This window comes from Sphaerodactylus townsendi, linkage group LG16, assembly GCF_021028975.2.
Source record: "Sphaerodactylus townsendi isolate TG3544 linkage group LG16, MPM_Stown_v2.3, whole genome shotgun sequence".
Taxonomy (NCBI): Eukaryota; Metazoa; Chordata; class Lepidosauria; order Squamata; family Sphaerodactylidae; genus Sphaerodactylus; species Sphaerodactylus townsendi.
In genome coordinates, this window is record NC_059440.1 from 13,121,707 (window position 1) to 13,144,173 (window position 22,467).

Consider the following 22,467-nt stretch of genomic DNA (forward strand, 5'->3'; position numbering starts at 1 on the left):
ATGGCAATGGCTGGGCATCCTTCTCCTGGGTGTCCTGCAGCTGCTTCCAGATGCTGTGCAGCTCAATGACACCCCCTGTAGAGGTGGGCTTCTCCAGACCATGTCCCGGAAATGCTCCAGCTCCATCAGGAGCCTCCGGATGTGCTCTGGTTTCTCGTATGGGTCATTCTCGATCAACTGCATCACCTTGGGCTTCAAACTGAAGGTATCCTAAATGCAGAAGAGATTCAGCTAGTGCCAAGGCAGGAGAGCCCTGAGGCTCTGAAGGCAACAATCCAAGCATGGGTGTCAGGCTGAAAAGCAAGATCTTTGGCATTCCTTCCCAAGAGAGGTAGGCAGCCTCAGAGAAAAAATGTTGGTGGATGGGATGGGAGAGCAGTCATGGGTTCTGTGCTGGCGTGGGAACGGCATAGGCTTGAGCAGTGAACCCCTGAAGTGTTCACGAGACCTGTGGGTTAGGCAGAGGCAGGCCCGTCTATGTGTTGTGGATTCCCAGAACCTGTTCCAGCTCCTGCCATTTCTGTTGAACTTTAGAGCAGAAGTATCTGACTGTAGCCTCCTGAGCCCATAGCTGGAAATAGAATTTAACTCAGTGCTCTTCCTCTGTGTTCCCAACAACATCTGTCATAGTTTTCAGATCCCGGCACTGGGACTTCAGCCAGCCATTGATGAGTCTTGGGAGTCTCTGGCAAAGCTGAGCATGAATTCCCACTGGGTCTTCAGCTGCTTGATGGTGTCTATAGTCTCATGGATTTTGTTGTCTAGAGCAGCAATCTCCTCCTGGCTGGCCATGGAGAGGAGGAAAGAATTCACTTCCACATCAATCTCATAGCAGGCAGTTTTCTTCTGATTGTTTAGGTTGATGCTGATGTCATGGCTGATGACAATTGGTGCTGGAGGCATAAGCAGAGCATGCAGCCATTGGGGGGATATCAGAGAACTTCATTAGCTGAGATTCAAATATCTGCTGAAGGTACTTATCACAAATTACATACTGCCACTCTAGGGGGTCCTGCAGCTTATGAGTCTTGATGTGAACAATCAATTGAAATAACCCACTACCTTTGGACCAGCCACTGTTCAAAGATACTGGCCGGTGGAGTGAGGGGGAACTATACCTGGGGCATGCGTGTGCCCTGTGCCCCTGCCACGGCCCCGCCCGCCCCTGCTCTGGAACACCCCTGGAACACTCCAGAATGCCCCCTGCACGGCCCAGCCATGGCCCCTCTGTGGTGTGTGCCCAGGGTGTTGCACCCCCCATCCCACTGGCAGTACGCCACTGCTGCCCAATTATGGGCAGGAAAGTTCTCTGCAGGGAAAGCTGAGAGCAAGCGCAGAACAAGGAAGTTTGCCGCGCATCACTTCTGCTCCCCACGTGCCACAACTTCCTTGTACAGCGGGATGTTGAAGTTTGCTGCACCAGGATTCAGTTGCCAGCACACTGAGAGGCCTCCTGGGTAATCGGCCATTGGAAAAAGCTGAGCTGTTGCCAACATATCTCCAAGTCACCGGATGTAGACTTAAGATTTCATTAAAAGCCTGCCCTCTCCCCAAAAACCAGTTCATGTTCCAGCAGAAACAAAATGGCAGGCCAATGATAATGGCAGCTGGAGTTCATTAGCAGGACTGAGTCATCTTCATGGCTGCTTCTATATAAAGTTATACATCACTGCAAAGAGCTAGTGACGCTCCATCACCTATTCGTTTGGCAGAGATGATGAGAGCACGAGCCCGTGGCTGGCAGGTTGCTCGGTTATTCTTTTACTGCCTCTTTTCCATTCCAATAAACATGGCGAGGGGAAGGCTCCAACCCACCAATTATTAGCTGTCAGGAAACATCGCAAAAGTCACGCTATTCTGTCTCACCTGCTTTTCCTCCCTGTTAGAAAACAGTGACAGAAAAGGATCAGTGGGTGCATCTTTGTCATAGGCAGACACTCACCAAGAAAGGTTGGAAACAGTCCACAATCAATCCAGCAAGATATCAAAGCAGGATATCTTTGTGCCAAGATATCAAAGCACTGAATACGGAGGGGTGTAGCAAAACCAAGTCAGAAGTACAAACCGAGGTCAAAACAGGGATTAAGCTACAGCAGGGGTCTGCAACCCGCGGCTCTCCAATTGGCCATGCTGGCAGGGGCTGATGGGATTTGTAGTCCATGAACATCTGGAGAGCAGCAGGTTGCAGACCTCTGAGCTACAGAAACAACCTCCAGGTCTTCAGAATCAAAACACAATGTCCTTGGTTTCCTACCTCTCATATACTCAATACCCCACCTGCCAGTGGAAATCCTGGGGTGCCCCAATCTGGGTCTTGAGAATACTTCTCATTGAGACCAGCTTGCCCCTCAGCTGCTAATCTGCTGCTGTGTCTGCTCTCCTGTAAGCTGGTACACAGCTTCTTCTGTTGGGGCTCTGGCAAGTGAGGGGGTGAGCTAACTGGCCCTGAACCCCCTGTACCTGGCTTCCCATAAGAAGGTGGGGGAGTCCCAGGCTTGAGCCTGACTGAACTCTTAACCAGACAGCCAGGCACCAGGATGGTGGGGTAGATTCAAATGCTTTTTTAGAACTGTTCCAAACAGTTATAATAATGTGAAGAAATGGGGTTTATTAAAGTTGGCACTTCTGTCTATCAATCACATTTGATTCTGACCAAAGAGCTTGGGCTGTCATACAGAGTTCTCCCATCCTCTGTGTACTTTCATAACTGTGAATGAATGAACGGAACCTTCAATGGCATTTAGATAGCCACAATAATACATACTTGTTAAAAATAGAAATTTGTAAAAAAAACCCACCCATATAACAAAATAGGTATCTATATTTTTTTAAAAAAATCCTCTAAAATGATGATTTAAAAACTGAATAAAATGTTTCAAAAATTATATTAAGAGCGCCATGCAATTACAATACAGAGGAACCTGGCAGTCAACTCAAATATTTCTCTTGCGCCACTGTCCAGAAGGAAGAGGGTTTTCTGTTGGTCTGTGAGAATGCTGTTGTCGATCAACAGAGGAGCCAGGAACTTCCTCCTAGCTGCGTTATATAAAAGACAATGGTGCAGGATATGACGAACTGACTCTTCACGAATCATGTTACAAATGCAAAGCCTTTCATGGTGTGGTATTTTCATCTCCCTACCAGATCTCAGAGAAGATGGCATGATGTTACATACTTTCATAACTAGCGAAGTAAACTGAGACACTATGGCCCTTTCCGCACGTGCAGAATAATGCACATTCAATCCACTTTCAATGCACTTTGCAGCTGTGAGGAACAGCAACATTCACTTGCAAACAATTGTGAAAGTGGATTGAAAGTACATTATTCTGCATGCGCAGAAGGGGCCTATGGCTTGCCCAAGGTCATCCAGTGAGTTCCATCATGGCTGAGTGGGAGTGTGAACCCAGGTCTCCTGACCCAGACACTCTTTCCACTACACCACATAGTTACCATCCAACTGTGATCTTTATGAGCAAAGTACCTTATAATGAGTATGCCCATTGGTCCATCTAGTACTGTCTCTTCAGATTGGCAATAGCGTGCCAAAAACATATTCTTAGAGATCTTATAAGCTGGAGATGCTGGAAACTGAAACCAAGTCGCGAATTGAATTTACAGAATGTCAGATTTTTCTTCTTTCTAAAATTTCCCCAATTAGAGGAGAAAAAACACTGGCAAATGGCAACTTGCTGTAATGCCACTGGAGAAGAACCCCTTGAGGAGGAGGAGGGAACATTGTTGTTAGAGAATCTCATCTGAGCTTAGCACACATTTGGCAGCTAGGTTCCCTTCAAGTGGCTGCAGGATCAATTCCTAATAAGGGAATGTCAGGTGCAGGGCACTAAAACCTGACTTAGCATGCCTGCCAGTGCCAGGTGATAACCATGCTAGGAGGCTGCATCTAAACCCGCTATAAAAGAAGAAGAAAGTGCTAATAAGAAGGATTCTTCGGGGGTTTGTTGGAGACCTGGAGCTGCTGGGAAAGGCTGTAACAAGCCCTCAGCAACTAAAGAAACACGAGGGTTGCTTTTTATGTATATTGTGGCTTGTTTTCCTTTCTGCGCTTAAAGTATATTGGTCTTTCTACAGCACTGTGCCTTGCTCAGCTTCCTTTGACCCCCCTCCCCCCAAATCCATTAGGAGGAACCCTTGCCTCAGGCTAGAAAATGGCCTCTGGCACTTGTTTCCTACATTTTTCAGTCAAAATATTGTTTGTGCTAAAAGACAATTCCCCTGTGCAGGGTCCCTAATACAGGTTAAATATCCACTCATAATAACAACTAGGTCAGACAAGGATTCTAGTACACAAGATTTCCATAATGGTTTTTAAGGTTTCTTTAAAAAAAAAAAAGAATCTGTACATTTTGATTCCTGCATCAGATATGTGTGAAATCTCCCTTCACATAATTATACCTCCAGCTTTTTTCCATCCAATCCGTTCAATGCATCATCATTAAATTCCAAGGTGTGTTCCACCACTGTGACATAATTTTGATGGTTTCCTGCTATTTTTACAGAGGAAAAAACTCATTCCTGAACTCCCTATGCAAGACCAAACTTCATTCTATAATTTGCTGCCCTAAATCTTTCTGCCCTGTCTTAACAGAACTGGATCTACTTCCGTTTAGCAAATTGCAATGAATTGATAATATTTGTAGTTTTTCTTTCTTCAGAGAAAAGTAGGTAAGCAGGTTTCTCATTCTTCCAACAACCCTGTCCATGTTGTTTTCCTTTCCTCCCTAATTCTGGCTTCCTTCCGTGGGCATTTAAAAAATTGAGACACTCAAAAACCAGTGGTTGGGGGAGCATTTAACATTCAGTGAGACTTGGTCGTGGTGGAAAGTGCCATCCAGTAACAGCCGAGTTGTAGCAACCCTATTGAGTTTGCCGTTGCCTGCCTCCATGTCATGATCTCAATATCCCTTGGAGTTCTCCCATCCAAATACAAGCCAGAGCCAATTTAAAGGCTGTTGTATTTGAACAAGTGAGACTCTAGGACTTTTCTGCACAACCAAAATAAAACATTTTGAGGCAGGGAATAAAATGTTTCCTCTGAGGAGTTCCACAATGTTGTTTTTTTTTTGCCCCAGGTGTTCTGTTTCCAGCCTGAAAACATTTTAAATGCATCCTCAATTTTAGCGATTCACCTGCTGAAATGTTTTCAAAACGTTTTGGCTTGCTGTGTAGATCTGTTGAAAACATTTCTCACACCTCTCTGCAGACCTCAGCTCCGTTTTCTAAGCTTACTCCATTGCCTCACCTGTTTATTTTCATCTGGTTTTTTTAAAATTTTTAATTTGGGGGGTGATATTTTCAAAGCTTTGAGTGCATGATCTGTGAAGAATCGCAGCACCAGGCTTTGAAGTATCGAGGCACTGGATCCATAGAGAAGTGAAAAACAAAATAAAACAAAAAATAGAACAAGCACAAAATGGTAGCCAGGAATTGTTTTGAGCGGTTGAGTGCAGACAAATGATGTGTGTGTGTGTGTGTGTGTGTGTGTGTGTGTGTGTGTGTGTGTGTGTGTGTGTATGTGTGTGTGTGTGTGTGTGTGTGTGTGAGACTCTGCATGATTAAATCTGAGAACAGTTGGCTCCTCAAGGAAGGTACCCAGGATCTTTAGAAATTTCCTGGAAAATGGACCTAACCAGGGCATTACAGTTACTATACTGTATACTATGTTATATATTTTGTGTAAGTAAGGCTAGACTAGGCAACAGCTGGCTTCATTCCTTTCCTACCACTGATTGTTTTCACCCCGGCTTTCATTCTAGCAGGCCAATTAGGTTCTTCGCAGCCAAGTCTCATTCAAATGGATTGAATCTCAGTCTCAATCAAACCCCTTTCATAGCTCTACTCCTAACTTCCTTCTCTGATTGGAGGAGAGGCTAGATACCTTTCCAGTGTACAATCCAATCAGAAGTGCTCTGACTGCTTGTCGTTTGTCCGTTATCCCGGTTCTCCTCAGTCCACTACCCCTGATTATTCCAGTTCATTGCAGGTTCAGCTTGTGAACTGTGCCAATGTGAAAGCAGCCACAAATTTTAAGGCAAAGGTAGAAGAAGAAGAGTTTGGATTTATATCCCCCTTTTCTGTCCCACAAGGAGACTCAAAGGGGCTTATACTCTCCCTTCCCCCCACTCACAACAAACACCCTGTGAGGTGGGTAGGACTGAGAGAGTTCCGAAGAACTGTGACTAGCCTAAGGTCACCAGCAGGAATGTAGGAGTACGGAAACAAATCTGGTTCACCAGATAAGCCTCCACAGCTCAAGTGGCAGAGCGGGGAATCGAACCCGGTTCTCCAGATTAGAGTCCACCTGCTCTTAACCACTACACCACACTGGTAGTCTCCTGTGCAAGTACCAAGTCATTAGTGACCCATCACATCACAACGTTTAAACTTTTATAACTTTTAAAGTTTAAACTTATTTGCTACGCATTACCAAGTCATCACCTGATTATTAAGGGGCTATTAAGGAATAATGGGGGTGCACACACACACAGGAGCAAAGCTGCTCAGCAGGGGTATTGACATGAATTTTGACTACCCCTCATCAACGCGGTCCAAACAGGAGCTGATATAAAGTGAAGAAACAGAATCCAGGTAAATTCCCCCGTGATCCTGTTTCTCTTCATATGCCCAGCATCCTTTTTTTATTTGTTCTGTGTTTCTCCTCACTGATTTTCTCCAATGAATTGAAGCCTATTTCTGTACCTCAACAAATCAGCTTTATATATTTGATTTCGATTAGAAATATACATGACAGACATTATGCATATAAATGCCATTTGTATTGTTTACAAAGCCTATACCGCATACATACAAAATTCAGTCTAATGTACAAAGCCGAAACCAAGAACCAAAGAACTGGAGCCATCAGCATTTGAACCCACTGACTGTTGACTCCAGAAATTAATATTTTGAAAACAATAAAATAGGGAATGTTCTTTCATCGCTATCTGCAATTTTAATATTACTTTTTTGCAGCGGGGCAAAGTGGTTAGGATTGCTGCTGGATTACTCCCCTGATGCATAAATACAATTTTATTCATTTTAAGTACAATTTTATTTATTATATTGACTATATTTGCTATTCTCACTAAGACTCAAAGCAGATTACCTGGTCTGAACTTTATTAAATTTTGTTATTATTAGATTTATATCCTGCTCTCCCCGCCAATGGGCTCGACCAATGTAGTCAAGTTGCATGAGATCTAAAAAGCAATGCAAATAGGACTAAGATTACAAAAATTAGACACAATGGAAATAGAATGAGACCAGCACTGCAGAAAATGGTATTACTAAACAGGAAACAATGCAGTAAGAGAAGGATAATATATGCAATCAGCAAGTAATAGAATACCGTATACAACAGGCTAGCACACAGACCGGTTTCCTTTATAAAAGCACCTGCCTCGAACCAATATATTATATCCCTATTATCTTTATATGATTGCCCTCCTGACCAACTCTAATGGGTAATAGTAGTCCCTCAATTCCCCCAGCTACTCCCTCCCCTTTGGAATTCTGTAAACAGCTGCTAAAGTGGAGACAAACATTCAGAAACACATTTCAATCATCCTCACGCAGTTTAGCTTAATTCACTGGCAGCCGTACAAAATGCTATTTACAAGGTATACCCCATCAGCTGGGATTGTATTAAGCATTTCAAATCAATCCGCCATCAATTTTCATTCCCTTTTATTTTTCATAGAAGAGAAAGTTATTGATCCAAAGTGTTTCCAGTCTCATTTAATATACTGGAATGGCCTTTCAATTTCACCACGTAAACCTGGGTAGAGATTAGCGGCTCTGCTTTACTTAAGACCATCCGCGTTGGCCGTCGGGGATAGAAAATTGCGGTGATGGTTAGCCTTGCATGAATTAGTGCATAAAAGCATTCGGGGGTCCATCTAGTCCAGCTCTCACAGTGGCCAACCAACCGCTTGGTATGACCTGAAGTTCTTTTAGCATCCAAAAATGGGCGGGACCCCAAATGCAATTGAAAAATAAGCTAGGAACCCAAAGAGGTTGAGACGCGGATTTAAGAACATAAGAACATAAGAAAATAAGAACAAGCCAGCTGGATCAGACCAAAGTCCATCTAGTCCAGCTCTCTACTACTCGCAGTGGCCCACCAGGTGCCTTTGGGAGCTCACATGTAGGAGGTGAAAGCAAGGGCCTTCTGCGGCTGTTGCTCCCGATCACCTGGTCTGTTAAGGCATTTGCAATCTCAGATCAAAGAGGATCAAGATTGGTAACCATAAATCGACTTCTCCTCCATGAATCTGTCCAAGCCCCTTTTAAAGCTATCCAGGTTAGTGGCCATAACCACCTCCTGTGGCAGCATATTCCAAACACCAATCACACGTTGCGTGAAGAAGTGTTTCCTTTTATTAGTCCTAATTCTTCCCCCCAGCATTTTCAATGAATGCCCCCTGGTTCTAGTATTGTGAGAAAGAGAGAAAAATTTCTCTCTGTCAACATTTTCTACCCCATGCATAATTTTGTAGACTTCAATCATATCCCCCCTCAGCCGCCTCCTCTCCAAACTAAAGAGTCCCAAACGCTGCAGCCTCTCCTCATAGGGAAGGTGCTCCAGTCCCTCAATCATCCTTGTTGCCCTTCTCTGCACTTTTTCTATCTCCTCATTATCCTTTTTGAGATGCGGCGACCAGAACTGGACACAGTACTCCAAGTGCAGTCGCACAACTGCTTTATATAAGGATTCCATTTGAAGAATGGAATCCCTGCAATGAATTTTGCCCACACCTTTTAAAAAAACCCAACAGAAATCTAATTTGCAACCTATTGTCGAAGGCTTTCACGGCCGGATTCAATTGGTTGTGGTGGGTTTTCCGGGCTGTGTGGCCGTGGTCTGGTGGATCCTGTTCCTAACGTTTCACCTGCATCTGTGGCTGGCATCTGCAGAGTAGATGTGTAACAGTGTGTAACAGACTTCCCTCTGTGATACACCTCTGAAGATGCCAATCCAATCCAATCCAATCCAAAAACCTTTATTAGGCATAAAACCAGAAGTACCACACATTCCAAGAACAATAACAGGATCATTGTTACACATCATGTAGAACACAGATTTAAAATGTGGCAACTGCTTCAGAAATTTCTACATTAGGGCTGTTCAATAGCTTAGGCCCTTTCCGCATGGGCCTCTATGCGCCCCCACGCCGGCAAGAATTCTGCCGGCGTGGGGGTGGAGGCCGTTCGCACGCAAGCGTGCGAGCGGCCCCAGCAGAGGCCGGCGCAGGAGAGGCGGCTCCGCACGGAGCCACCTCTTCCCCCTTTCCCTCTCCCACTTCCCTCGTCGCTGTTGTCGCCCTGCTGGCCTCCTAAGCCCCGCCCACGCTGCCCTCCGACCTCCAGGGGTCAGAGGACAGCGAGGGAGGGGCTTAGGAGGACAGTAGGGCGATGACGGCGACGAGGTAAGTGGGAGAGGGAAGGGGAAACAGCGTGTTCCCGGAGGTGCCATTCGCACCGCGCCGCCGGGAACACGCTGTTTTCTCAAAAACAACCCTTTAAACGGGTGTTTTTGAGGACGGCCTGACGCCGCCCTGAGGGAGGGGAAGGGGAGCCAGGTCGGCGCTGCTGCGTTTCAGCAGCGCCGCCTGTGCAAACGGCGGCCTGGGGGCGGAGTTTTTGCCGTCCCCAGGCCGCCGTTTTTGGCCCGTGCGGAAAGGGCCTTTGACATTTTTAGTTTGTCTGAGAAAAACATAAATTCTAGAGGTAGTAAAGCTCTGAAGAGGCCAGCCACAGATGCAGGCGAAAAGTTAGGAACAAGATCCACCAGACCATGGCCACATAGCCCGGAAAACCCGCCACAACTAATTTACAACCCTTCATTTAGTTAACATAACAACCAGTTTGAGGATCTAATGCACATTATTAAAACCGGGGCTCTCAAGCTGCAAGAAGAAATTATCCAAATACAGGAAAAATAGGGAGGAGTGGGGAGAGAGAACAGCAGGGTTTTTAATAAAAAGGACAAGATTAACAGGCCCATCCAAAGGGCGGACCAAATCTGCTGCTGGAGGCGGTGTGCAGCTGTGTGGGCAGATTTGCCCTCAACCCTCCACAGTGGTCAAGGGGCGGCAGAGGCAGCCTGAAGGCGGTCCAGAGGTGTGGTCATGGAAGGAGCCAACACTAGTCAGCTTCCAAACAGCCTTTGCCTGTGCTACACCGGCACCCAAGGCTTTGGACATCTGCCACCTTTTCAGTGGCACCAGTGGCATAGTGGTGAAGAGCAGGTGCACTCTAATCTGGAGAACCGGGTTTGATTCCCCGCTCTGCCACTCGAGCTGTGGAGACTTATCTGGGGAACGAGATTAGCTTGTGCACTCCAACACACACCAGCTGGGTGACCTTGGGCTAGTCACAGTTCTTTGGAGCTCTCTCAGCCCCACCTACCTCACTGGGTGTTTGTTGTGTGGGGGGGAAGGGAAAGGAAATTGTAAGCCCCTTTCAGAGGGCATTGCTGGGGGGAAGAATTAGGACTAATAAAAGGAAACACTTCTTCACGCAACGTGTAATTGGTGTTTGGAATATGCTGCCACAGGAGGTGGTGATGGCCACTAACTTGGATAACTTTAAAAGGGGCTTGGACAGATTTATGGAGGAGAAGTCGATTTATGGCTACCAATCTTGATCCTCTTTGATCTGAGATTGCAAATGCCTTAACAGTCCAGGTGCTTGGGAGCAACAGCCGCAGAAGGCCATTGCTTTCACATCCTGCACGTGAGCTCCCAAAGGCACCTGGTGGGCCACTGCGAGTAGCAGAGAGCTGGACTAGATGGACTCTGGTCTGATCCAGCAGGCTAGTTCTTATGTTCTTATGTTCTTATTGCCCTAAAGGCAGAGTGAGGGGGAACTGCGTCCGGAGTGTGTGCGTGACCTGACACAGTGCCGTCCGCCCCCGCCCCAGAACGCCCCCAGAACACTATGCCCCCCACACACCCCTTCTGTGGCCTGGCCATGCCCCCTCTGCTGCTCCGCCCTTTTGAGTCTTACAGGAGAGAAAGATGGGGTATAAATCCAAATTCCTCCTCCTCCTCCTCCTCCTCCTCCTCCTCCTCCTCCTCCTCCTTCTCTTCTTCTTCTTCCATGTCCATTAAGTCCAATGGGGGTTTTCCAGCATCAGGGAGGCTTTTTTGTGTTTTTTGCCTCCCCATGCCACCTGGGAACAATGGGGTGTAGCAGCTGCATTGCTGCAGCCAGGTACTTGGCACTTGGGATGGGCCTGCCCAACTGCAATCCTATAAAATTACCCTATTTTAATCCCCTCGAGATCAGAGTAACCCTGCATAGAGTTGCACTGTAAATTTCTTTCTTCCGGCAGAAGTCCAAAGCTTTCTTTTTCAACTCAGAAAAGCTCTTTCCTTTCCTTTTCATAATCGCTATTGTTCGCAAATTGACAAGTATGACTGCTAGAAACATCTTTGTTTTATTTCTTGAAGGCTTCGCTGCACTGAGTGTTTCTACATTTTACAGAGCACAGGCAAGACATTCATCAGCGTTTGGGGGTTTGTTCTTTTTTTTTCAAAGTTTGGCTGCCAAAGCTCCTAAAACCAGAGTTCAGAAATTCCACAGAAGTTCAGAATTGGAAGCCAAGCTGTGCTGCCCTCCAGCCATCTAATGAACAGTATGGAATGGCTATATTTTAGCAGGTTGCAAGGATGGCTGAATATCCCTACTACTTTGCCAATGTGCAGATGCACATTTGTTAAAACACAGTAAAATTATGACCTTAAACAAACTGTACACAGTCACATCCGAATACTTTTTCCACTTGTCCACAGTGGCATAGTAGTTAAGAGCAGGTGCATTCTAATCTGGAGGAACTGGGTTTGATTCTCCGCTCTGCCGCCTGAGCTGAGGAGGCTTATCTGGGGAATTCAGATTAGCCTGTACACTCCAACACTTGCCAGCTGGGTGACCTTGGGCTAGTCACAGTTCTGAGCTCTCTCAGCTCCACCTACCTCACAGGGTGTTTGTTGTGAGGGGGGAAGGGGAAGGAGTTTGTAAGCCCCTTTGTGTCTCCTTGCAGGAGAGCAAGGGAGAATATAAATCCAACTCTTCTTCTTCTTCTTCTTCTTCTTCTTCTTCTTCTTCTTCTTCTTCTTCTTCTTCTTCTTCTTCTTCTTCTTCTTCTTCCAACCGATGTGAGGGATCACTCGTGAAACAATACACAAAAAAGAATGTTGATCCTGTACTACATACAATCATATTGATTGCTTTTTTTGGTCAATGTTTTGTCAATAAAACCTCAGATGAACTGGAAGCTGCAGCAAATGCTTTCTGCTCCAAATTAGCAATTAGTTTAAAAATATTTATTGTTAAACAAGAATTTAGGTCGAATTAAATGCAGGATAGAACAAAGTTCGAAGAATGGGGTTGGTGCAGTGGTTAGAGTGTTAAAGACCTGGTAGGCCTTCACTCTACTATGAAGTTCACTATGTGAGGCATTCCCAGGGTAACTTTAAAGAGTAGTGAGGATGAAATGTGAAAGGGACAACAGGGAGGAGGAGGAGGAGGAATTTGGATTTGTACCCCCTTTCTCTGGTCTTTGACCCAAATAAATATTGATTGATTGATTGATGCCCCCTTTCTCTCCTGTAAGGAGACTCAAGGCAGCTTACAAATTCCTCTCCCTTCCTCTCCCCATCTTGTGAGGAAGGTGGGGCTGAAAGAGTTTTGAAGAACTGTGATTGGCTCAAGGTCACCGAACAGGAATGTAGGAGTGGGGAAACCAATTTGGTTCACCAGATAAGACTCCATTGCTCATCTGGAGGAGTGGGGAATCAAACCTGATTCTCCAGATGACAGTCTCCTGCTCTTAACCAATATACCATGCTGCCACTGAGTTATTTGAAGGAAGAGTGGGATAGTCCAGATGACTTTAAAAGGGGATTAGACAGATTTGTGGAGGGTATGTCAGTCAGTGGCTGCTAGCCAAGATGACTACAGGGAATGCCCCTATTCAGAGGTAGTAAATCTCTGAATAACCAGTGGAACGGATCAGCATTATGCTGTTTGTTGGCATTCCAGGGCAACTGGGTGAAACAGGATGCTGAACAGGATTCACCACTTGTCTGCTTTTCGTCACACAGTTCCTGAAGCTCACAGTCATGCGAACCCTGTTGAGAATCTCTTCTCTAAATACCAGTATAGGCATTTCTTATGTCAAAAAGAGCATCCTGAACTGAAATTCTCCTCCAATCAATCTGACCACTGTGGATTGTGCTTCAATGGCAAAGCATCTGCTTTGCATGCAGAAGATCCCACCCCAGTGTCCAGCATCTTCTGTTGAAGGTAACAGGTGATGTTAAAGATTGACAACTTGGCGGTGAACCACAATCATTCTGAGAAATTAATAGGCCTGGATGGACCAGTGGTCTGACTCAGGATTGGCAACTTTCATATTCAGAAAAGTTAATAGGCCTGAATGTACCAATGGTCTGACTCACTATTGGCTAGCTTCATATATCATTCCAAGAAATTAATAGGCCTGAATGGATCAGTGGTCTGACTCAGGATTGGCTAGCTTTAGATGTCATTCTGAGGAGTTAACAGGCCTGGATGGACTGATTCAATATTGGCTAGCTTCATATGTCATTCCGAGAAATTAATAAGCCAAGATGGATTAATGGTCTGACTCAGTATTGGCTAGCTTCATATGTCATTCCAAGAAATTAATATGCCTGGATGGACCAATGGTCTGACTCAGTATTGGCTAGCTTCATATGTCATTCCAAGAAATTAATAGGCCTGGATGGACCAATGGTCTGACTCAGTATTGGCTAGCTTCATATGCCATTCCAAGAAATTAATAGGCCTGGATGGACCAATGGTCTGATTCAATATTGGCTAGCTTCATATGTCATTCCAAGAAATTAATATGCCTGGATGGACCAATGGTCTGACTCAGTATTGGCTAGCTTCATATGTCATTCAGAGATATTAATAGGTCTGGATGGACCAATGGTCTTGTTATCTGAAGTAGTGGAGTCTCTCTCTTTTAGAGTGGGGGATTAGCGAGAGCAGACTCTTGGTTAGCAAAACCTCGGGCAACCACGAGATCTTGCTTGCCTATGTTTTACAGAAGTCAGCTTTTGCAAGAAACTCTGCAGAAGAGTGAATAAATTTTATTAAGGGATAAGGGGGTGCGCAAGCACACAATAATCAAAGCAGCAGGAAATATACACAGTCCTAAGATATAAGCAGTTGTGAGGGAATAGATCTGGAATAGATGAGGGAATTGGGAAAGTAAAGGTTATAGCCACCTGATCTTGGAGCGGAATGGTTTGATGAACAGAACTGAGTGACCTCTGGGACCTCTGAGTGACCTCTGGGAGAATGTGTTGTGGAACAATATTACAGACAGAGAACTGTTCAGAGACATTCAACATTTGTTACTGGGAGTGGGGGCTTCTTATAGGGAAAAAAGGGACCCTCTGGATTATTCAGAGCAGCTCTTAATTTTCCCGGACAAAGAGGAGTCTTGCCTTTCCAGGGAAAGACAAAAGACAGATGTAAACATTAATGGTTGGGTTGCCAATCTAATGGGATGAGGCATCAGCAATGCTAACACTTTCCTGATACTTTCTCAATGATAGATAAACATATCCAATCCAAAGCCTTTATTGGCATTATAAATTACAGAGTTAGTAAAAGGGGGCATTTATCTACTAACTGAGACATTAAAATATTAAAATACATTAAAGCAGCGTTGAACATTCACAACATTCACGCACACATAAAATAATTTAGCTGTTACTACTATGTAGGCAATGATTGCACCTGACCAAGTAGTTCCTCAAAAAACTTGCAACATTCTCACAAACAAGATCACAGGAACCGTTGAGTAGAAAATTCATAACAGATGGTAGCCTAACATCGTTTGAGCTCTCTATCAATGGACAGATGTATATAGAGCGTAACGACTCGTACATTGGACATTCCAATAGTACATGTTGAACAGTCTCAACAACGGCCATATTACATTGGCATAACCTGTTCTCGTATGGAGTGTTATTGTACCTGCCAAGAGTCATAGGCAGAGCGTTAAAACGAGCCAAAGTGTACGCTCTGCGTTGTTTGGGGTTGCACAATATGTACAAATAGTTGGCACAATGGTCTGATCGGACAATTCCCAAGGCCTGTGGAGAACAGCCCCCCCCCCCCCCCGCACCATTTCCAGTTTCTCTCTTACTTTCTCAATGCTGGTCAAATCCAACAATGTAATATCAGTGGAAAAGAATTCTCCAGATTAGAGTCTATCTGCTCTTAACCACTATACCACACTGCCACTTTGAGTTCCTCGAAGGAAGAGTGGGATAGAAATGTTCTAGGCAGAAATCCAGATGACTAAAAAGGGATTAGACACCCTTGGACAATGTAACATCAGCGGAAAGAATTCTGATTAAAACCGTCTTGTGACAGGTAAACGATCTGAGAGGGAACATTCTTGCACTTTGAAAACTTGAGAGACCTGAGCTTCAGTTTAATTATTTTTGAAGGATCTTTCATCAGGAGAGGTTAATCGGAGCAAGAAATGGTGCTCTGAAAGAAGCCATAATAATATCATTGACCTCTCTGGGACATTAAATGTGCTATTCTTCACCCTGGCTTAGATGATGGCTCTCCACAATCCATTATTTCCTCATAACAGCTTCTTAACCTTGGCACAACAACGTTGGGCTGAGTTCATATGGCTCAATCAACATTTATCCTCACCTGAGATATATAAAGCTGCTGCTATTCTTACCTCACTCTCAAAGGGTCCAAGAAGTACACAGCAATTAAGCATGTGGAACAAAATCATGCATTTATGGCAGTTGTGTGGATTAAGAACATAAGAACATAAGAACGAGCCTGCTGGATCAGACCGGAGTTCATCTAGTCCAGCACTCTGCTACTCACAGTGGCCCACCAGGTGCCTTTGGGAGCTCACAGGCAGGATGCGAAAGAAATGGCCTGCTGCTGCTGCTGCTGCCCCTGAGCATCTGGTCTGCCAAGGCATTTGCAATCTCAGATCAAGGAGAATCAAGATTGGTAGCCATGGATCGACTTCTCCTCCACAAATCTGTCCAAGCCCTTTTAAAGCTTTCCAGGTTAGTGGCCATCACCACCTCCTGTGGCAGAATATTCCAAACACTAATTATGCATTGCATGAGGAAATGTTTCCTTTTATTAGTCCTAATTCTTCCCCCCAGCATTTTCAATGAATGCCCCCTGGTTCTAGTATTGTGAGAAAGAGAGAAAAATGTCTCTCTGTCAACATTTTCTACCCCATGCATAATTTTATAGACTTCAATCATATCGCCCCTTCTAAAGATTTCATCCTTCCATCAAATACCACAGAGCAGTCATTGTGCTCTACTTCCAGGTTTGCGTGGGGGGCGGGGTTGTTCCAATTTGCTAAAAGCAAATTGAGGGAACCCCACCCAACAATGCTAGCAGATAGTTCAGTGCATGTGCCTACTCTGTATACACGCATTGTTGGACCTCCGGAGGAACTGATTGGTCACTGTATGAGACAGGATGCTGGACTAAATGATCCACTGGTCTGATCCAGCAGGACTCTTCTTATCCCAGAGTTCAGCTGGCACACTGCGTTAAGCAAAGCACTGCAAGAAATTCTGGCAGTCACGTCTTGAAGGGAGGACAAGCTATAGCGAGCATCTGTTTGTCAAACCTTCCTGCCTGGGCCTGAAAGGACAGAGAAGTGAATGGGGAGAAAGGAACAGGGAGAGAAGCGTGGGAGGTCAAGCAAGATGGAAGGAAAGCTAGAGTCAAAAGTGTGGGGAAAGTGGGAGCAAGCTTCGTATCCTAATTCCCCAGTCCCAGTTCTTGCTATATGATGACCCAAATGAACTGAACAATGATTGGCAAGTATAAAAAGCCAGCTGAGGTCGGGCTTGCTAAAGATCAACCGCAGAGCTGGGCCCCTTGATTTCCGACTATTTCACTCATTGATTGGTCTACAGAAAAGGGTGACAGGTGAAGACCTGCCCCAGGGCACAGTTTGCTGTCATGTTTGTTTAGTTACACCACATGATGGCATTCGAACAGCCTGCCACTTAAATCCATTGAGTCCCTCAGTGCAGCACGCCAGGGAAGGATTCTGCAAATGCCTCTGAAACAACCACTTGGGCAGCGACCGTCATTTTCACAGTGGCTGCCTGAGCAAAGCACCGGTTTCCTCCGTGCCCCATTTCACATTCTCGCTGTGGAGTCTGTGGGCCTGTTTTGTTTCCTCCTGTTGTTTCTCGGAAGCTCTTAGCTGTCTGTCAGAGCCAGACTCGTTCGCTGCTGAGATCTTTCATGCTTTCAGCTGATGAAAATGTGCTTTTGGGACCTTGCTTTACACTTCACAAAGAATAGGGTGGATGTTATTCTGAAGGTCTTGGTCTCATCAAGGATTAGGTTATGTATTTAAGTACCATCAAAAATTATGCATGGGGTAGAAAATGTTGACAGAGAGAAAATTTTCTCTCTTTCTCACAATACTAGAACCAGGGGGCATTCATTGAAAATGCTGGGGGGAAGAATTAGGACTAATAAAAGGAAACACTTCTTCACACAACGCGTGATTGGTGTTTGGAATATTCTGCCACAGGAGGTGGTGATGGCCACTAACCTGGATAGCTTTAAAAGGGGCTTGGCAGAGGCCATTCCTTAAAACTGGAGTGACAGCACAGAACATCTGGGCTGATGCTGAGACAGTCCTACCTGATGAACAACCCCAACTGCTTGACCTACTGATATTTAAGGCTACAAAAAGAGTCCTCTTTACTGAGTGGCAAATTGTTTCTTTAAATCAGGCCTTTGGCAGCTGAGTGTTTAATTGTCCTAGAATCAAAACACAGGCTGCAATTGTATTTTTTTTAAAATCTTTGCTGTTTGTTTTCATATACAAGACAAGCAGCAGCGTTTTGCAAATCACCAATAGCCAACAAGACTGTATTCGTCCACAGCTGACTCAGTAGCCAGTGATAAAAAAAAACATTTTTGGCTGCATTCCATGTGGGCACTTCAAGAGCTTTGAAGAGGCTATTGAGCACGTTGCGGGAGGGGGGATCGGGGTGACAAACTCACAATCATCCCACAGAATGAGGTAAAGCGATATTTTCTCTTTTGGGAAGATTGCTTACTCCTTGTTCTGTGGGGTTTTTTTTTCTGTGTTCTTGTACCTTCTTATTGTGAAAGATGAACAGTTATTTTGAAAGCTTCTAGGAGTATCATTAAAAGAGCCATCAGTAACAATTATCTAATCCACCCTGTTCATCGCAGTCTCTTAAACAACCACTTGAAAAAGAACAAACTGTCCCCCATTTCCTAACATGTACTCAAGGGTTCGGATGTTGGATCCCAATTGTTTTTTCTGTTTCATTTTGCCCAGATACTGCAAGCCCTGTTCTCCATTGTGTCCATGAAGATCCTATAATCTCTAGCATAGTTCCCCACCTCCCACCCTCAGTGCCATGAAGAGCCTATGAAACACTTTGGGCTAAAAAACATGTGGAACACCATGGAGGAAACAGTTTATTTCCTGTCTGAAAATGCTTTTTTTTTTCATCTGGTTGTTGTGGGTTACACAGTGTGTAACAGACTTTTCTCTGTGATACACCTCTGAAGATGCCAGCCACAGATGCAGGCGAAACGTTAGGAACAAGATCTACCAGACCACGGCCACACAGCCCGGAAAACCCACCACAACCAGTTGAATCCGGCCGTGAAAGCCTTCGACAATGAAAAGGGCCTAGGTCTATTTTCAGAAGAATGAAAAAGAAAGAAAGATCTTTCATCCTATATATCACCCTGGCTGTAACTGTGCTAATATATTGCCCGTGAAAACAGAGCTACTTCACTGCCAGTCGGACAAGGCTGTGTGAACTGAGAGTGAATTATAATGCCAAATAATGAAGTATTGTAAGAAGCATGACAGCTTTGCTGGCGCATGGATTCCCCCGTAATCTCCCCCAGTGCTTACGGATGTAATTATTGATCCAGCTATAACTGTAATTGCAGCAAGGCGTTATTGCATTACATGTATGTTTAGCCAGGTGTACGTTCTGCAGGAATCCATCACCTTTCGGGGCTTCCTGCCATGTGCGTACATGGAGGATAATAATGGTCCCGGGCTGCGTCTTGCTGATTTTTCTTTTTTCTCACAACAGTAATGGCTTATGGCTGAATTCCACGATCCAGTTTTGGCAGTGAGTTACCATTTTACAGTGCTGGGGTTCTTTATATTTCTCATTTGTTTTATTTCATTATATTCCCTTCACATGTACCCTGCCTTTTGGGGACCCAACGGAACTTACATCATTCCCCTCTCCTCCGTTTTATCCCCACAAACACCCTGTGAGGTAGGTGAGGCTGAGAGCCCCAACTATCTTACAAGGTGTCTGTCGGGAGAGGAAGGGAAAGGAGCTTGTCAGCCACCTTGAATCTCCTTACAGGAGAGAAAGGTGGGATATAAATCCAAACTCCTCCTCCTCCTCCCCCCCTTCCTCCTCCTCTTCTTCTTCTGGCATAAATTTAAAAAATGAAAGGAATGTAGGAATAGAATACGCAGAATACATCAGAATAGAAAACAATAAAATCTCCAAGTTTAAATAAGCTCGGTTGATGAAGCCCCATAGCATACAGCAGGAACTTCGCAACTAATTCTATTGTTGATTTCCCCAAAGAAATAATGTTCTAGCTTTTGAGGTTCAAACATTAGTCCGGATATTAACATTGAAAGTCAATGAAAACGGATATGTGGAATAGATACAATGCTGTTGGTCCTCTGGGGGGCAAAGCCTAGCTGAATAAGGACACTCAGCTTGGCAGAAGATCACCTGTGCACAGATTGGAAATCTGAGGCTTGAACAAGTGAGTTAGCCTAGGTTCCTGATTTGTATCTGTGCAGATGGCAAGTGGGGGCTGTAATTAAAGTGTTGGACTCAGAATGAAGAGAAGTAGGTTCAGATTCCCTCTGTGCCATGGATGCTTGCCAGATAACTTTGGTCCAACCATGTTCCTCAATCTGACCTCCCCACAAGGTTGTTGCAAGGATCCAATGGATGAAGGAAGAACCATAGGTGTCAAACTCGCGGTCCTCCAGATGTTATGGACTACAGTTCTCATCATCCCCTGCCAGCATGCTGGATGATGGGAACTGTAGTCCATAACATCTGGAGGACTGCGAGTTTGACACCTGTGATAGAGATTCTTGAAGGAAGAGCAGACTAAAAACATGACAGATAGGTGGGAACAGGAAACCACAACAAATGCACAGTGCTCTTCCTGGAAAATCTGGATAGAACTCCCACCCAAGAATCAGTGAATGATTACAAATGGATTTTGTTTAGGGTCACCAGCTCTATGTTGGGAACGACTTGTAGGTTTTGGAGGTGGAGCCTGAGAAGGGAGGGGTTTAGGCAGGGGGGACACCTCAGCAGGGTCAAATTCCATAGAATCCATCTTCCAAAGCTGCCATTTTCTCCAGGTGAACTGATCGCTGTTGCCTGGAGATAAGTTGTCATCCCAGGAAATTTCCAGCTTCCTCTGGGGTTGTCAACCTCCTAGTTTCAATAGATCATTAATGGGAAGACGCAGGATGCTCGAAGGGAGAGGGCGGGTGGTGCTGTTTGATTTTCAAACCCATCATTTCCAATGGTTGCAGAATCCCTAGATCAGAGCTGTTGCTGCTGTATCTTTGGGGAGAATCCTCCGACGCTGCAACGGACATGAAAGGCTACCTCCGAGCTTGAAGGTTTTCTAATCAGGTCCTAGGAGTTTATGGAAGGCTTTTATTCACCTCCTCCCATGTTCTTTTGCTTGGCGGAGAATCCCGGCCTTCCTTTGCTGCCAGGCTGCAGGCTTTTCGGTATCAAGGAGCGATTATTTCGCAGATCAAACCGACTGCTGGTTTAAGGAAGCTCCCCTCCACCCCGCCAGCATTTGGAGTGCTCCAGGAGGGACGCTGTCAGTTCTGTCTGCTGTGGAGGATAGAGTGTATTAATGATCTGAAGAGCACTTTAGGGATTTCTGTCATATGTCTATTTTAAATTAAACTCCAGGGTGCTTTGCTGTCCAAAATAGTGAATCCTCATGATTATAAGAAATCTAATAATGAAAGGGAGGGTGGCAGCTCATTTAGACAGCGAGGTTAATTATCTCCGGAGCGGCAGAATGTTGCCACATCTACCTGCGGAAGGCTTGGTAGCTAATTAATTTCCCTTTTTTTAACAAAAAAAAAGGAAGAAAAAAGAGAGAACCATTCCGAATGAATTCATTTGCAACATTCCGTGTTCTGCTCAGAGCAAAGGTGCTCCGGAGCTTCAACCTGTGTGACTCCCCCCCTCCCCCCTGGAACTTAGGTTTAGGAATAGGAACTCTTTGGCCTGATTTCCAAAATGGAACCAAATTAGGGTTGCCAACTGCCAGGTAGCACATGAAGAACGTCTACTATTACCATTGATCTCTGGGCAGCCCAAGTCCTTCCCCTTCACAAACTGTACTATCCTCAGGTTCCACCCCCAAAATCTCCAGATATTTCCCAATCCAGGGTGGGCAACCCTATTTCAAGCCTGGCTGGTTGTATGCAGTGGTGGGATCCAAAAATGTTAGTAACAAGTTCCCATGGTGGTGGGATTCAAACTGTGGCGTAGCACCAATGGGGCTGGGCGGGGCATGACGGGGGCATGGCCGGGCATTCCTGGGCGGGGCATTCCTGGGCGGGGCTGTGGTAAGGACACAGCCACTCCACCGGTCCTTGGGCGGAAAACGAATGCACACAGGCGCAGGCTGCCATGCATGCCGGTGCACCTCCTGCTAGACTGCTTCAAGTTCTGCACGCTACTGCTGAGAGGAGGGGCGTAACTAAGGCAAAAATCACGTGGCAAAATCACCCATTAGTAACCCCCTCTCGGCACACACAAATAATTAGTAACCTACTCTCTGGAACCTGTGAGAACCTGCTGGATCCCACCTCTGGTTGTATGGTTGTTCTGTCTGGATTTTTAATATACTGCACCTGCAGTGTTGCACCATGGTCCATTGTAAATCCAGCAGTGGAAAAAATGTCTATGGGGTCCTCTTTTTATGAGGCCCTAAGCAGGTGCTTATTTTGTTTAGTGGTTAGTCTAGGGCCAAGAGCCAGCCTGGTGTAGTGGTTAAGAGTTGTGGACTCTAATCTAGAGAACCGACTTTGATTCCCCCCTCCTCCGCATGAGCGGTGGACTCTTATCTGGTGAACTGGATTTGTTTCCCTGCTCCCACACATGAACCCTGCTGGGTGACCTTGGGTTAATCACAGTTCTCTCAGAACTCTTGCAGCCTCCCTTACCTCACAAGGTGTCTTGTGGTGGGGAGAGGAGGAGAATGGAGTTTGTTCGCCACCTTGAATCTCCTTACAGGAGAGGAAGACAGGAAATAAATCCAAATTCTTCT

The 22,467-nt window shown here is 45.3% G+C and overlaps 1 pseudogene; it reads right to left on the bottom strand.

Annotated features, from left to right (window-relative positions):
* Window positions 1-475: 475 nt before the first annotated feature.
* LOC125445516 overlaps window positions 476-22,467 on the bottom strand; it is an 82,414-nt pseudogene continuing 60,422 nt past the window's right edge.